Source organism: Zootoca vivipara, chromosome 3 (genome assembly GCF_965207765.1).
Source record: "Zootoca vivipara chromosome 3, rZooViv2.hap1.1, whole genome shotgun sequence".
Classification (NCBI taxonomy): domain Eukaryota; kingdom Metazoa; phylum Chordata; class Lepidosauria; order Squamata; family Lacertidae; genus Zootoca; species Zootoca vivipara.
In genome coordinates, this window is record NC_142586.1 from 116580426 (window position 1) to 116594037 (window position 13612).

General features: G+C 48.1%; 1 protein-coding gene across 1 annotated transcript in view; it reads right to left on the reverse strand.

Moving 5' to 3' along the window:
- PNOC (prepronociceptin) overlaps positions 1 to 13196 on the reverse strand; it is a 37002-nt gene extending 23806 nt beyond the window's left edge. The window contains exon 1 of the mRNA XM_035110819.3: positions 12964 to 13196. The gene's annotated coding sequence lies outside the window, so the exon portion shown is untranslated. The remainder of the gene's footprint in view (positions 1 to 12963) is intronic.
- Positions 13197 to 13612: the final 416 nt, after the last annotated feature.

Here is a 13612-nt window from a genome sequence, read left to right on the forward strand (position 1 = left end):
ACTGCTGACTCATGTCAAGTTTGTGGTCTACCAAGACTCCTAGATCCTTTTCACATGTACTGCTCTCAAGCCAGGTGTCACCCATCCTGTATTTGTGCCTTTCATTTTTTTTTGCCCAAGTGTAGTACTTTACATTTCTCCTTGTTAAAATTCAAGGAGAGACTTAGCCCTCTTTTCTGATGGCCTATTGAGTCGTTCATAGAATCACAGAACTGTAGAGTTGTAAGGGACCACCAAGAGTCATCTAGTCCAACCCCCTGCAAAGCAGGAATCACAGCTCAAGAATCCCTGACAGATGGCCACCCAACCTGTCCAGTGAAGGAGAATCCACCACCTTCTGAGGCTGTCTGTTCCACAGTCAAACAGCTCTTGCCATCAGAAAGTTATTCCTAACGTTTAGCCAGAATCCCCCTTCTTTTAACTTGAATCCATTGGTTCCTCTGGAACAGGCATCCCCAAACTTCGGCCCTCCAGATGTTTTGGACTACAATTCCCATCATCCCCGACCACTGGTCCTGTTAGCTAGGGATCATGGGAGTTGTAGGCCAAAACATCTGTAGGGCTGCAGTTTGGGGATGCCTGCTCTGGAACATCAGGAAAGAAGCTTGCTCCATCTTCCATGGGACAGCCCTTCAGATATGTGAACCATAGAATCATAGACTTGTAGAGTTGGAAGGAACCGTCTAGGAATATGCAGCCATCCCATACGGGGATTGAACCTGCAACCTTGCCGTCTTCAGCACCACACTCTAAAACAGCCATCATATCACATTGCATCATGCCTTTCCTATGGGTACATGCAATTTGAGGGACACTCATCTTGATGGAGATCGTCAGATCAAGATGAAGGAATCTCGTTGCCAAGGTAAAGTAAAGGCGACTATGCGGTTGCGGCACTCACCTCGCTTTCAGGCCGAGGAAGCCAGTGTTTGTCCGTAGACAGCTTTCTGGGTCATGGGGCCGGCAGGACTATACCACTTCTGGTGCAACGGGACACCATGACGGAAGCCAGAGTGCATGGAAATGCTGTTTACCTTCCCGCCGGAGCGGTACCTATTTATCTACTTGCACTGGTGTGCTTTCGAACTGCTAGGCTGGCAGGAGCTGGGACAGAGCAACGGGAGCTCACCCTGTCGCGGGATTCAAACCGCCGACCTTCTGATCAGCAAGCCCAAGTGGCTCAGTGGTTTAGACCACATGCCACCCGCATACCTTGTTGCTACCACAACCCCTGGCTCCACTATAGGAGGTTGACTACTCGGACCACAATGGCTTTTATGCTCCAGCCATCATAATTCTGGTGCATTGTGCGAGGTGCTTGGATGCATCTAGCAAAGAACGCTGTTTCCTCCTGCAGCTCATGCCACAGGCTGAGCTGCTACACGAAGGGTGGTTTTTTATGTGTGCAGGAGATACCACCGCAAGAAAACATTCCCCTGAACCAGAGGGTAGGCAGTGGATATGCTGAACATTAGCTTGGCATCTCGCTGTCAGGGTTGGGTTGAGGGCCACTGCTCACAGGTGGTGTAGTGACAACAAAGGTTTATTATTATTATTATTAGGTAAAGGGACCCCTGACCATTAGGTCCAGTCGTGACCGACTCTGGGGTTGCGCGCTCATCTCGCATTATTGGCCGAGGGAGCCGGCGTATAGCTTCCAGGTCATGTGGCCAGCATGACAAAGCCACTTCTGGCAAACCAGAGCAGCACATGGAAACGCTGTTTACCTTCCCGCTGTAGCGGTTCCTATTTATCTACTTGCATTTTGACGTGCTTTCGAACTGCTAGGTTGGCAGGAGCTGGGACCAAGCAACGGGAGCTCACCCCGTCACAGGGATTCGAACCGCCGACCTTCTGATCAGCAAGCCCTAGGCTCAGTGGTTTAACCACAGCGCCACCTGGGTCTCCTATTATTATTATTATTATTATTATTATTATTATTATTATTATTATTACATGGATGGAAATGTACTTTACAGCATAATTTCCCTGTAAGGATGGCTGACGTCAGTCCTCCAGGGAGATTCTCCTTTGCCCGTTCCCATTCAATTCAATGGGGCTTGTGCAAGAGAACTTCCCCCCACTCAGCGAGTCCGTCCTGATTTCCATGCAAAGCTGTCGGAACGGCGCAAATAACTTTCCCCCTCCCCCCCCCAACATTCATAAATATTTCATGACCGGTCGCGGGAAAAGACAGCATTTTGGGGAGATAATGCGCCGTGAAATGTAATGTTCTCTCCCCACCCCTAGTTACCAAGAGACAGAGCGCTGCTGTGGTCACAGCCTATATTTTAAATACATCTCATCAGCCAGAGCGAACGCAGGAAGCGGTTCAGGGACAGCCGTCAGCTTGTTCTCTTGCTCTCCACTTTGGGGGGTAAAAATAATAATAATAATAATTGAAAAAATTGGAGGAAGGGGGTGATAGAGCATCCATGCAGTAAATGGGCGTGTTGGGAAGTACGAAGACCCCTGGAGGGTCAGCCTAGAGGAGGGGGCTCTAAGGTTGTCCTCCTAAACACACTTTCTTTGTATATATATATATATATATATATATGGGACCCAGGTGGCGCTGTGGTTAAATCACAGAGTCTAGGGCTTGCTGATCAGAAGGTCGGCGGTTCGAATCCCTGCAACGGGGTGAGCTCCTGTTGCTTGGTCCCAGCTCCTGCCAACCTAGCAGTTCGAAAGCACATCAAAGTGCAAGTAGATAAATAGGAACTGCTACAGCGGGAAGGTAAACGGCGTTTCCGTGTGCTGCTCTGGTTTGCCAGAAGCAGCTTTGTCATGCTGGCCACATGACCTGGAAGCTATACGCCGGCTCCCTTGGCCAATCATGCGAGATGAGCGCGCAACCCCAGAGTCGGTCACGACTGGACCTAATGGTCAGGGGTCCCTTTACCTTATATATATATATATACATAATACTTTTTTATTGGTTTTTACATTCCCCCCCCCCAAATGACAACATTGTTGTAGAACAAAATAAACAACGTTGACTTCCCTCCACCCCACACTGGCTAATGGTTTTCAAACTTATTCTCTGATCCTGCATTTGATTATATTTTATTATTATTGAATCCAATCCTTTAAAAAAAACTTTTTTTAAAAAATCACTATTAATAACAAACGATACTTTTATCCTTACAAAACCTCTTGTAACCCTACTAATGATGTTGGTTGTTGGCAGTTGTCTTTCAAATCTATATATATATAAATGTAGGCATTGCGCGAGCGGATGTAACAGCCTTTCTCCATAACTGCTGAACCATAATGTAACAAATTTGGCCACAACATTCCATGCCCATCAGGGAGGGATCTGGCATTAAATTTTTCCCAAAAAACCACACGTTTCACACCTAAAATAATGATTAAACACAAAAAAGTGGCGCCCAAATTAGACGTCACCACCAGAAGCTCTGAAAACTCCAGCAGCATCCTATAGAAAGGCAGATCGCACCCTGCCGCCTCCAAAGCTGCCAGATGACATCACAAAATCCCACAGCAACCAACTGTAAACAGTCCTTTTGCAGCAACAAGGCCCAGCTTTTTCAATAGGCCGCAACATTGCCAAGCAGGGAAAACTGAGTAGGCCGCACCATTCAGCAGGCCATAGGCAAAAACAAACAGAACAGGGCCTTTCACAATGGGGGGGGCACAGGGATGAGGCACAACAAAGGGAGGGGGGAACCACATAGCCATGGGGGGGGACCCTGAGTCAGCCAATGCCGTGGGGGGTGGGTTGGGACAGGGAAAACTGAGTAGGCCGCAACATTGCCCAATAGGGCAACATTGCCCAATGTTTGCCCAATAGGCAAAAACAAACAGAATATGGGCCTTTCACAGGGTGGGGGAATCACAGGGATGAGGCACAACAATGGGGGAGCGGGCTCACAGGGATGAAGCACAACAAAGGGAGGGGGGGAAACACATAGCCATGGGGGGGAGGTAGGACCCTGAGTCAGCCAAAGCAGTGGGCGGTGGGGACATTTTCAGGAACACGCGTGGGTGGGGGAGTCTTGTTTTTGAAACTTACAGTAGGGGAGTCAGGGTTGGGACAGGGCAGGTGAAGGGACTCTGAAGGGAGACTCTGAAGGTCCATTTAACAGAAAAAGGTCCATTTAACACAAAAACCCACAGCAACGCGTGGCTGGGCCAGCTAGTACTACATAAATTTATTCCAATCTTTCAGAAAAGTCTGGCCCTGCTGGTTCTGGATTTTCCCAGTCAATTTTGCCAATTCGGCATAATCCGGTAATTTCATCTGCCACTCTTCTTTTGTTGGTAGTTCTTCTTGCTTCCATCTTTGGGCTAACTCCTAAACACACTTTCTGGAGAGTAAGTCCCATTGAGCATGTGGGGAGGGGGTAAACACAGGCCTCTTCTGTTGAGCAGCAGCCTGCAAGCTTTGTGGAGTTTTACTTGGGAGAAAGGACAGGCAAATCTGTACATTTCTCTGTTTCTCATTCCCCACCCTCAACCTTAAATTTAATGCTTCACATTTTGACATTAGCTTGTGATTTTTTTATTTCTGAAGTCCTTGTGGAAATCCCCCAGAATTTCTGACGCTACACACAATCTCGCCTAATTGAGACGCTTTTGCAAAGCACTTTCCCCCTAACAGAATGCACATTTTCACTAATAGATCCATTTCAAGCATAAGACACTGACGGTTTTATTTGCTCTTAGAGGCATTTACATGTTTCTCTACTGCTGTTTTATCGGTGTCTGGGTGCCTTTTTGTTTCAATGGCAATGTTTGCTTTTTGCATTGTTTTTGTATCATGGAGATTTTTTTTTAAAAAAAATTAAACAGTTGATGAACGCTTTTAACTAAATAACAAAAATAAATTCACACGCACACTCTAGCCTGGTGAATGAGCTTTTTTCATACACACATTACTTGGCTGCAAAATTTGGAGAAGTGCAAATTTCAAAGGCTGACTGTGTTCCGGTTTGAATCTTGTTCTGGAAAGCGCATATTATAAGAACAGAAGGAAAACACGCAGGATCAGGCCAATGTCCCATCTAATCCAATTCCCCCAAGAGAAGCCCACAAGCAGGATCCGAGCACAGCTGTTCAGAAGCATGACTGCTTTCAACCATGAAGGCATGAATTTGCCTAATTGTAGGTTGCTGACAACCACTGCCTCCTGCAGCAGGGAGTTCCATAGTTCAGCTATGTGCTGGGTGAAGTCCCTTTTTTTTTACCTGTCCTGAACCTTCCAACATTCATTTACATTAATATTTTTGCTAGTTCACAGGAGCTACACCCACAGAGCTGTATTGCTCATAGACAGATATTCAGACCAGAGAAATGCAATTGCTAGAGAGGGCTCTGTGTGATGTCATTTCCCCTCTCCTGGAGAGGAAGGAGCATATGGTACTTCCTCTTCCTCTCTCTCTCTCTCCCTTCGACCAACCCTGAGGGCAGTTGTGCCCTGTTCTTGCTATAGTTCTAGGCACATGCCTGAAGCTGGTCATACTGTAAATATAAATATTTTGCCTGCATGGATTTTACTGCTGCCATTGCTATGAGCCAATGCAAGAATGTAAGCGATTAAATTATATTTTTAAACGTGCTTCCCAAGTTGTTGCCTGATTCTTTGTTAAGTGGGGCAAGAAGTGGAAAGCCAGCTTACTTTGTAGCCGCACATTCTGAAAACAAGGTTTTGCAGCCTAATTGCTTCACTTTTAATTTTGCTGCCCAGGATGGGAGTTTGAAACTCTGTTCAGCCCACACACGAGGGCACCTAGAGAGATAAATTGTAATTAATATACCCTCTCCTATCCAGCAAAACCCATCCCACAATGAGAGAGGGGTGAAAACTTTGCTCTGTTGACTTCCTCTATGCTGTGCTTCACGTTATAAACTTCTACCATGAGGATAATCCAGTTCATCAGTGCAATCCTGAGCATGTTTATTTTCTGGAAATAACTCCTACTGTGTTCAATTTAGCTTACGTCTATAAATTCTATTATTATTATTATTATTATTATTATTATTATTATTATTATTATGGATTGCAACCTGTGCCACTTTTTATTTTTTGGTGATCAGGAATAAGCTGAGATGGGAGGTTAATTGTGTGTCACATCACCTCCCCCCCAAAAAATATATATATCTGCAGTGGGGTGAGCAGGAAATGATTAAAAAGTTTCCCAACACAACGGTTTCTTATTTCCAGTGGGGAGGCAGCGAGGGGGCAACGTTTAAGCCTTGCTTACGTTCTTAGTTCTTGAAGAGCATTTTTTTTAAACTTACTGTTGCATTTATATCTCACCTTTTCTCCAACGAGCTCAAGGTAGGATACACATCTCCCCCCCCCCGCGCCGCCTTGTATCTCCCTGAATGGTAAATTACATTTCTCAGGTTTCTGCAGTGTGTGTGTGTGTTATAAAATGCATGATGGCAGACACACGGCCAACATCACGGAAACAAGCATATTAAAATATCCACAAAAGTAACCCACAGAAAGAGCTGGCATTCGAAGCGACAGCTCAGAAATAAAAGCTCCAGTTCGTTTGTCATGTCTCCATCACTAGACACCTAAAGTGTCGACGGAACAGAAAGGGTGGATTTTCAAATGCATTGGTAAAAGCTCCACATCGGGAAACGGTGGCTTTACAAGAACGTATGGAAAGCCCTGGAGTTTGATCTAGCTCAGCATCTTGTTCTCGCCATGTTCAAAAAGATGCACAAATGGGAAGCCTGCAACAGGTTCTGAGTGCGTAAAAACATAAGAGCAGCCTCCTGGATCAGGCCATTGGCCCCTCTAGTCCAGCATCCGGATCTCACAGCGGACACCAAGCAGATTGCCTGTGGGCAGGGCCGGCCCAAGTCATTTTGGCACCTGAGGCGAATGGCAAAATGGTGTGTCCCCCCCCCCCACAGGGAAGAATGGGTGAATGAAGATCTACATCAGGGACAAGGGGCATCTGGTTCTGCAGCCCCCGTGGATCCTGCCACCCAAGGCAGTTGCTGGACCTGCTTGTGGGAATCAGAGCTCAATTGCAACACTCTCCTCTCCTGTGGCGTCCAGCAACCGGCATTCAGAAGCATTGCTTCTGCATAACTCTGCGCTCTGTGTGAGTCAGACCATTTGCTCCCCAAGCTCAGTATTGCATACCCTCCAACATTTCTCTGATGAAAATAGGGACGTTCTAAATAAAATAATAATAATAATAATAATTTTACCCTACCCATCTGACTCGGCTGCCCCAGCCACTCTGAGCGGCTACCAACATACTGTATATAAAAACATAATAAAACATTAAACATTAAAAAAAAACTTCCCCGGGCAGGGCTGCCTTCAGACGTCTTCTAAAGGTTGTATGTTTACTTATCTCGTGGGTCATATAATTCCGTACCCTCCAACATTTCTCTGATGAGAATAGTGACATCCTAAGGAAAAGCAGGACATTCTGGGATCAAAGCAAAAACCGGGGCGGCTTCTGTGAATCCAGGACTGTCCCTGGAGAATAAGGACAGTTGGAGGGCCTGGTCAGGGCAGTCTTGAGCAGGTCGGCCGCCCTGGCGCTGAGGGGCGGAGATCGCTCCGGTGCCCCCGCCCTCACAGGGTGCAGCATGGTTGCCGCGCAGCGCCCAGCCTACCGGCCCGGCGCCCTGGCACACCGCACCACCGGGGGTCTACCTAGAGCCGGCCCTGGGCCTGGTATTGCCTGCACTGCCTGGGAATGGATTTCCAGGTTTCCCAACAGGGAGTCTCTCTCTCTCATCCCTGGAGATCCCCCTGGGGACCGAATGAAATGCCTCCTGTTAATGACTTGCATGGCCTGAGTACAGCCAAGTTTTGCCACCTGGGAGCTTTTAGGAGGGAGGGAGGGAGGGAGGGGACTAAATTGCGTATTCCTTGGAGCAGACGCTGAGTCGGCAGATCAGGTTCACCAAAGCGAGTCAGGGGATGGAGGAAGTCCCCTAAGGAGGGAGCCTGCAGCATTTGGGACCTTTTAGTTCAGAGAGAAGGCAAGGTAACCTACTGGAAGTTTTTTAACAAGAGAAAGTTGAGAGAGAAAGGTTCCCTGTTTAGGGAAGTTTTTAATGTGTGACATTTTAATGTATTTTAATCTTTGTTGGAAGCCGCCCAGAGCCAGAGTGGCTGGGGAAACCCAGCTGGATGGGCGGGGTACAAATAATAAATTTATTATTAGGTAAAGGTAAAGGGACCCCCTGACCATTAGGTGCAGTCGTGACCAACGCGCTCATCTCGCATTATTGGCCAAGGGAGCCGGCGTACAGCTTCCAGGTCATGTGGCCAGCATGACAAAGCCGCTTCTGGCAAACCAGAGCAGCACATGGAAACGCCGTTTACCTTCCCGCTGGAGGTATTTATCTACTTGCATTTTGACGTGCTTTTGAACTGCTAGGTTGGCAGGAGCTGGGACCGAGCAATGGGAGCTCACCCTGTCGTGGGATTCGAACTGCCGACCTTCTGATCGGCAAGCCCTAGGCTCAGTGGTTTAACCCACAGCGCCACCTATTATTATTATTATTATTATTATTATTATTATTATTATTATTATATCCTCTTCTCAACAGGTGACCATCTCATGAAGCTAAATGCTGGAAGAGTCAGGGATGGCAAAATAAAGTCCTTTATCCTTCACACGGTGCATAGTTTAATGGCTTTAAAAGAGGATCGGAGAAATTCTTGAAGGCCAGGGCTATGGGTGGCTCCTACCAGCCATAGTTGGAGGAAGGAATGCTTCTGAAAACCAGCTGCTGGGAACCCCAGGAGTGGCCAATGCTCTTGTGCTTGGGTCCTCCTTGGGGGCCCACCGGTTGGCCTTCCCTGAGCTTGCTTCCAGACAACCACTCGATTCACAATTTGTTCCGATTTGCTTGTGCAAGGCAGACAGGGAGGTTATGCAACGCAGTAGCAAACAGTTGCTATTCCTCATTTTCCAGTTACATTTTCCTATTACTTTCCTTGCCAAAAAACCTGTTTAAAAATAAAAATAAAAATATGATAATTCGAGTCCAGGGAAATGGATTCTACCTCAACAAGGTGTTCAATCCCCAGTGCCAATCAGAGTAGACAGTACTGGTGTCAGGCTCTTGGCTGGCTAAGTGCTGAAGCTCCCCCCCCCAAAAAAAACCCACTGTGCAACCTCAACATGGGGCAAGCTGCAGGTTACACGATCCTGTGGTTCAGAACAGAGCTCTACGTTTGACCACTGCAGGGCTAGGGGTCCCTTCTATGATAAGCTGGTAGGCACAAACTAAGTCTATGGGCAGAGCCGCGTGTTTGAAGCACAAAACTGCCCTCCAACCCCGAATCCTGGGAACTGTAGTTTCTTGAAGGCGCTGGGAACTTTAGCTCTTTGCACATGGCTTCTCCAAAGCATCCCAGGAACCATAGTTTCTGCTGCAAAGAGCTAAAGTTCCCAGCGCCTTCAAGAAACTACAGTTCCCAGTATTGGGGGTGGAGGGGGGAGTTGTGCACTCTTAAGGGAGTGCCATCATTCACACTGGGCGTGGAGTCCTGGGGGTGAAACAACTATTACTTAGAATGGAGTAAGGGAAGTGGAGCAACCAAATTTTGATGTCGCCCGGGGCACCGCTGAAATCTGAGACCCCAGGGTCTGCCACTGCCTGCCGTAGGCTCTGCCCTCTGTCCCAGCACCTGACACGCCCCCTCCACCCTCATTTTGGAGAGTTGGGTGGGCCCAGGCATTTGCACATTTTGGGTCCTCAGAGAGAGGGCTGGGCAGGCAAGCGGGGACTCCTGCAAGCAGACAGAGGGAAACAAGGGGAATTCTGTAGCTCCGTGGCAGAGCACCTGCCTTGCGCACAGAGGGTCGTGGGTTCAATCCCCCCAGGGCATCTCCAGGTATGGCTGGGAAAGACTCCTCCTGGCTGCAATCCTGGAGAGCAGCTGCCAGTCAGTGTAGACGATGCTGAGGTCAATGGACCACAGGCCTGAGGCCATAAGGCAGCTCCTTCTCTTTTGTCCCTAAGAGCATAGAAGCAGCAACCAGAATGATCTGGAGGAGGGAGAAAGATTGTTTTCTGCTGCTCCAAAGAAGCGGACACGGAGCAATGGATTCCAACTTCAAGAAAGAAGATTCCACCTAAACATTAGGAAGAACTTCCTGACAGTAAGAGCTGTTCGGCAGTGGAATTTGCTGCCAAGGAGTGTGGTGGAGTCTCCTACTTTGGAGGTCTTTAAGCAGAGGCTTGACAGCCATATGTCAAGAATGCTTTGAGGGTGTTTCCTGCTTGGCAGGGGGTTGGACTGGATGGCCCTCGTGGTCTCTTCCAACTCTATGATTCTATGATTCTATGACCAGAGCAACTTCCAAAAGAGAAGGCACTCTTTGGAGCATTTTCATTTGGAAGAAATATGAGTGAGAGAAGATGCAACAGAGGCACAGGAAATTATGCACATTGTGGATGGAGAGAAGCTTTTCTCCCCCTCCCCACCAGAACCCTAAAAGGCAGCGACGTCCAGCAAAGCTGAAGGCTGGAAGATTCAGGAAGAGACAAATGACTCCTTCAGCTAAGCTACAGCATGGAATACCACAAGGTAGTCTTCAGCAACTTCATTGGGAGGTAAGGCTTACAATGACTACCAGTTGTAATGCATATACGGAGCCTCCAGGGTCAGGAGTAGTCTACCTCTGAACACCTGCTGCTGGAGACCGCAAGTGGGAGAGTCCCATTATACTCCATTCCTGTTTGTGGGCTTCCCAGATAACCCAAGAAGATGCTGGATCAGTCCAGCACCTTCCAACCAGATGCCTCTATTGGGAAACCCGCCAGCAGGATCCGAGCAGGAGAGCAAATAATTCTCCCCTCCTGCGGTTTCCACCAACTGGGATTCAGAACTTAGCGTTGCTGCCTCTAACTGTGGGTGGTCTGAGCAGACACGCCCTCTCTGACGGAAGAGTTAAGGATGCGGGCAACTCTTCCCCCAGCTGTAGCCGGACTGTGTGATTTTAGCGCTAGGTGTGGAGAGAGGCGGTAGGCAGCGCAAAGACCGGTGCGCTTGGGAGCCAAGTCTCTGTGCTTCCAATGGAAACCGATTCCCAGTAAAACTGCATCTTTAGCAAAGGATTCCCGAAACCTAAAACTGGAATCAAATAGGTATATGTATGTTTATGGTATCTTCCTTTCTTTTTTTAATGATCCAAAGCATGGCAAAGCTTTTGCTTTCTGCTGGAATCTTTCCATGTCGACACCAGGTTAACCAGCAGATAATGCACCTGGTAGACACAGGACCGAAACGAAGGAGGAGCCTGGGAGCAGGGGAACCGCTGACCAGCAGTGTTCTTTAGACTGGATACAGTGAAATCCTCCTTGTGTTTAACCCCCCCTCCTCTCCCTTATGGAATTAGCAATTACTGTAGCTTTCCTGCATGTCAGAGGACCGGCGTCAAATGTCAACACATCTAGTGGGAAAGCAGGTGCCGCCGATTTAACTGAGATACCGGTAATGGGAAAGCTCATTAACCTCTTTCTAAAAAACCCCAGAGCAAATTGTAATCTTATGCCTGCTGAATTTCATCACGAGGGCACCTGCCACTTTGATAGTATTTTAATGCAGACGGTTCTGAGATAGGAGCCGGCGCGCTCCTTTGTCAATGGGGCAGGTACCACAACCACATTCTGTCGATAGATCTACCTGCCTCTTCTTTGCAAGAACTGCTTCCCCCCAAAAAACAAACCCCCTCACAGTGGAGCTGCATTTGCTACAGATCTCCCTGGTCTATTGCGCAAAGGCGCAAGAGGCGCGATGTGCATCCTATCGTAAAATTGACTATAATCGGCTGAATTATACGGTGCAGAGAAAGCGTCAGACAAAGACTCCAAATGCAAACCCGGAGAGGCTGCCGAGTAGAAGGGAAAGAAGTTTGTTTTGGGGGTTGAAATTTGTCCTCGGAACACAGCTTAGAACATGTGTGTCTAAGAGGCATTGTTCTTCCAACACTCGCTTCTGGGAATAAACCTTTAAATCACCCGTAGATAAAGTTCCAAAGTTTTTCAGGGTTTTTAAAAATCCTTTTTCTTTTTGTTTAGAAATGGAGTTTAAAATACCTACTCTGGGGATTCTGGAAGACTAAGGGTGGAATCCTACTCAGAAGTCCTGAGCCCTTCCTGCAGCTTGCTCCCAGGTAAAGCGTGCATAGAACGGAAGCCTAAAGGAACTTTGATTCTAAGTTGGAGAGATTTCCGTAGAGAATGTGCAGTTATCTTCGAAGGGATTATTCCCTTTGCAAGACAAAGGAACCAAAGGGTGCGGACGGAGAGAACAGGGGGGAAAATATCTTTGATCCCAAGGGGCAAGTCTCCTGTTAACGAAATAGTTCTAAAACAAACCTTTCAGAGCTGGCTGCCGAGAAATACCCACAGGAAGGAAGGAAAAAAAGCAAACGTTGCGACAAATAATTCAGTTTTCTTTCTATCTTTTTTTAAAGCAATATATGCATTGTTCCAGCTAATACGGTACATTTCAATACATACATAGAGAGAAAGAGAAGGGGGGGATTCCTCTCTCTCTCTCTCAAATTGGGTGAATTTTTCTGTGCCCCCCCGACCTCCACCAGCCGAAAGCGTTTTTCTTTAAAAGGGAACAAAAAGTAGCTAGTTTAACAAGAGACAAATCCTCCTTCAACGAACCCGTTCCAAACAATATCCCTGATCAAAGAGAAGGCATGCTTTTCGACTCTGCTGGCGGACCCAAAACAAATGTTTAAGCGGCTGATTTCCTTGAAGGAGAGGTTAAGGAGGAGGAGGAGGAGGAGGAAGTTCGCCACCAGAGAACCATAAAGCCCCCCTCCCTCCCCAACCCCCCCTCCCAGCTCCTTCCCACCCCAAAACTGCCAGTTCCAAAGCTCTGGGTCGGTTTCAAGAGCATGCAAAGCTAAGAACTCACAAGCCCCACCAAGACAAAAGAGAAGGAGAGGCTGGCTGGCAAATCAGAGCGAGCAGCCGCCTTACCTGCTTGGGTGTGATGCCTGAGTTGCTGCACTGTTCCTTCTGATGTTCGAGCCTTGCACTGTGTTCTCTGCCGGAGTGGCCCCCTCTATATGTACATGCAGGCACACACACACACACGCACACGCACAAACCTTGCCAGCCCATTAACATGTGGATCGGTGAGTCCAACCCACTGATGGAGCCACCTGACTGCTCCACTGGCAGCTGTGCGCCCCTCAGCACCCTCTGGAGAAACCTTCCCAGAAAGTGTTTGTCACACTCCGGGAGGCTGGAACAATGGCACGGGGGCATCGCTGGACCGGCAGCCCTAAAAGTGAGGCTTCCGATGTGCTGGGGCTTCTCTGGCTCTGCAATGCTGCTCTCTCAGGCATTGCTGATGAGATTCCCTGGGAGTCGCGGTGCTTCCATACCTTGTGGAGCACCGGGTGCTGCCTTGTGCCGGTTCTGGTTATTTGCCCATCGGGACCAGTGTTGCCTGCTCTGGCTGGCAGCAGCTGCAGGAGGAGGGCTGCAGCATCTACCTTGGTCCCAGAGTCAATCCTGGTGTCTCCAGGTAGGGCTGCGAGAAACTGAAATCCTGGAGAGCTGCTGCCAGTTGGTGTAGAGAATACCACGCAAATGGGTGAATAGTCTGATTAAGTCAATGGAA